Source organism: Suricata suricatta, chromosome 4, assembly GCF_006229205.1.
Source record: "Suricata suricatta isolate VVHF042 chromosome 4, meerkat_22Aug2017_6uvM2_HiC, whole genome shotgun sequence".
In the NCBI taxonomy this organism is placed as follows: Eukaryota; Metazoa; Chordata; class Mammalia; order Carnivora; family Herpestidae; genus Suricata; species Suricata suricatta.
Window position 1 is genome coordinate 78,461,741 of NC_043703.1, and position 3,764 is coordinate 78,465,504.

The 3,764-nt window shown below is 45.0% G+C and overlaps 1 pseudogene; it reads left to right on the plus strand.

The window, feature by feature from the left end:
* Nucleotides 1-2,753: 2,753 nt before the first annotated feature.
* On the plus strand, nt 2,754-3,376 carry LOC115288942 (annotated as a pseudogene).
* The last annotated feature ends 388 nt before the right edge of the window (nt 3,377-3,764 follow it).

A 3,764-nucleotide genomic window follows, 5' to 3' on the forward strand; every position in this document is an offset into this window, starting at 1 on the left:
AGTTGTATGACTTTCCCTCATCCCTGTGCCCAGTCACAAGGCCATCTTTCTGTTCCTCACACACTTAGGAACCATTTAAGATTTCTGCTGAAGTGTTTCTTCCTTCTTGTCTATCTGATTAACCACACTGCCTTGTTTTAATTCTCTTGCTTATGCTAAGTACCATTGGTGTTTATCTTGTTGGTTCACAGATTGTTGGTCTCTCCTCAGTGGACTCTAAGGCCATGAGAGCAATGACCTGGTTGATCTCTCTTCCTCTGTGTCCCTGTTGTTTAGCACATTGCCTGGCAAGTAGTGAGTACCTCATAAATCCTTAAGAAAGAGTGAAGAAATGAGAGGTTCCCCAGCCCAATGTCTCTGTTAACTGCAGAAGTTTATTTTTCAATTTTACACAAGCGCCCAGCAAACAGAGTAGATAGGAGTGGAACAGCTCTGGTTGTCTTAAAGAAAAGTGGGGGGGTGGGCATCCAGGGGCCCCTTTTCTCTCCAGCTTGCCCCACAGGCAGGCTCTGAGGCTCCCTGTACAAACTGCTGAGCTCAAAGGGCAGTTTAAGAACTGGAGAAGGGGGCAAGATGGAGAAGTAGGGAACACTGTCGTCTTTGTCTACCCGCATGTATTAAACTGAGAAAGACTGAAGGGACTATACTCTGATATGGAAGAGTGGGCAAAGAACATACAGACTCCAGAAAGAAGACAACCCCAAAGATGCCTGAATAAGTGAGTGCGAACTGAGGAAATTCAAAAAAAGGGCTGGGCCCTGAGGTGCAGAGGGGAGGGAGCCCCAGCCCAACACAGGGAGAGTGCGTGCGTAGTGCACTGAAGAGAAAAGGAGAAGAGAGAGACTAAATCGCTCATGGAAGAGCTCCTAGAGAAGAGATTAAGAACTCGCCCCGGACTGAGAGAGATGCTGTCACTCCAAATATAACCGCTGGGAGCGAGGAGAGGAATCTGTCCCATTTAGCTGGTGAATCGTTTCTTGGGCTCCCCTGCAGTGGCAGCGCCCATTCCAGGAGGAGCCTGGAGAGGCAGCCCCTGCCCCTTCTCCTACTCTACCGCAGCTGGAAGGCTGACTGTGAGCCTGAATGCATCTTCTCTCTGGGTGGCACTGGCACCTGGAGAGACAGACCCAGCCCCTCCCCTTGCTCCACCCCGGCTGGGAGGCGGCTACCACAGGGAGCGCATCTCATCTCCGTGGTAGCATTGAAGTGCATGGACTAGAATTCGGAAGCAAAGCAGAGATTGCAAAGTCCATTTTGGATCGCCCTTGGCACTGGGAGATTGGACTAAAAAGAACAGTTTGCAACCTTTGGTTCGAGCAGAGCTTGAGGCGCCGCCATTCTTCTCCTCGCAACCACTAAGGTGGAGCCTTAGAGAACAGCCCCCCAGACCTACCTATACCAAAGCATGCCCATCCATGCTGGGGGGGGCTTCCCCCCCCCCCTTTTCTTTTCTTCTTCTTTTTCTCTCGCCTTCCAGATATATTTTCCCTTATCTCATTTTTATCTCTCCAGTAAGCTGGTTATACCCTTTAGACTGTCCATAGGCTTTTGTTGTCTCTGTCCCCGCATGCCCACCCCCCCCCCGTTTTTTCCCCCTTCTTTTCATTTCTTTCCTTTCCTTTCCTTTTCTTTTCTATTTCTCCCCTTTTGGTTTGCTTGTTTGTTTGATTTTTCTGTGAGTTTGCATGCTTTCGTTCCCTGTGTGTTTGTCTGTTTTCCTTTTCAGGGCCACCTCGAGAAACAAGCCAAAGTACACATGCTGGAGAGTCCCAAATATCACTGAGCAGAGAAATAAAATAATCAAAGGCACAACAAGAGTAACTGAGAGACACCATTAAAAACACACTTCCTGAAATGACAGGGCCTGGACAGTCAAGGAGCCTCCGTTAATAGAACAATACTAACAGGTGCACAGTGCATAACGAGCTTTTAAAACTGACAAGAGACAGAAAGTTAGCCAAAATGACAAAATGAAACAACTCTCCTCTAAAGAAATTCCAGGCGAAGTCACAGCATTAAAGGAACTTGGTTCCTGCTATCTGCTTCAGAACTTCAGCTGAAAGTCCTACACAGGAAAACTGCACTAGAGAATCTCTCCTGCAAGTCCACACCCACCCCCCCTCAATGCCCTGAGTGCTAAATCCACATCACCAACCCCCTTTGGTCTCATACATCATTTGGTTGTATGCCCTCCTAAGTGTGGCAGTGAAAATAGGTTGGGTAATTGGATTGCTCTTAAAAAAATGGACCTGTGGGCAAGGTAAAAACCAGAAACTGGAGATATAGTGCCACCTCCTGGAAAACAAGAGAAAGGTTTCCTGCAGCCAGCTTGATGAATTACAGAAAGAAGAAAAAACACAAAAGTTAAGGATTTGGCCACAAGAGAGGGCCAAAGAAGTGGATCAGGTTTATCCATAATAAGCCTAGGAAACGCCAGAGAAGAAACACCAAGGAACAGTACCCCATCTGTAAAGATGTTTCAAATGTAAAAGCAGCCATGCAGAAATACAATGAATTTTAAAAATCTAGAATGCATGCTATTGCCAAAATATACCAATAATTTTCTACCAATTGAGCTCAAAGACACTTCATTAGAAATCTAGCTAATAAAGAATTAAAAATAGCTTATTGAAGAAATTCAACAGGCTATAAGAAAATTTAGAAATCTCAATGGCCCAGCCATGTGTCGATGCTCTGTGGCTGCGCCCAATAGTTCACAGGGGAAAGATGGTGTTTGTGAAAGTAGATGGTTGCTGTGACAGAGTACTATTTTGAAACACTGGGAGAAGAATTTGACCTGTGGCCAGTCGGTCACCTGATCAATTATGATGACTAAACTTGACAGAGTGTTGAGGGTGAGGTCCACATGCCATTGGACTGCCTCAACATCTGCATGGGGACCAAGTGTCAGGATATTCAGCCTTCAGATGGGAAGCCAAAAGATGGTATGCTGTAGATTGTTTGCTGAGATGGGAAAACTATGTGTCTTTGTGCAGAAAGCACAGATGATTGTTCGGCCTAGAAATTTACACTCTAGGATTCCAGGACAAACATATCTTATGTTGGCTTAGAAGTCTTGTATGATGAGACAGCCATGGATTCTTCTCCTCCTTACACAATCTATGGGGCACCAACTTTTAAGGCATATAGCTATGGTGGTGCATAGTTTCCAGGAACTCAAGTTGTCTGTGCTGTGAATGGGCAGGCTTATGCTGTATCCTACCAATACCCATATGCAGGACTTTATGGACAATAACCTGCCAACCAAGTCATCATTCAGGAGTAGTGTTGAGACAGCGACAGTGATCTGGCACTGGGTCTGCTGGCCGGGGCAGCCACCGGCATGGCCTTAGGGTCTCTGTTCTGGTTCTTCTAGAGTCTTTCAGATCTGGACTTGCATAGCTTCTGATACCCTGTGTGCAATAATATAATTTGCAGGGCATATATGTTGGTGATAAATGTTTTTAATAATAGTTTTAATTGCTCTTTTGAAAGTGATGACATCATAGTTATAAATAATCCATACACGTACTGTAGAGAAGACTTCTGACTTATGTTTAGCTAAAACATGGACTCTCTGGGGCACTGGCTCATTCTAGGAACTCTTTCTAAAACTCTTGGAACATACCTGTTTAGAATGGCATTTTCTTTTCAGAGTTAAGTATAATGCTTAAGGGATAATTTAGTGTTCTGTTAATATATGGTGATGTATGAGTGACATGGCAAAAAGGACTGCAGCTTCTTTATGTTTAACATTGAACTTT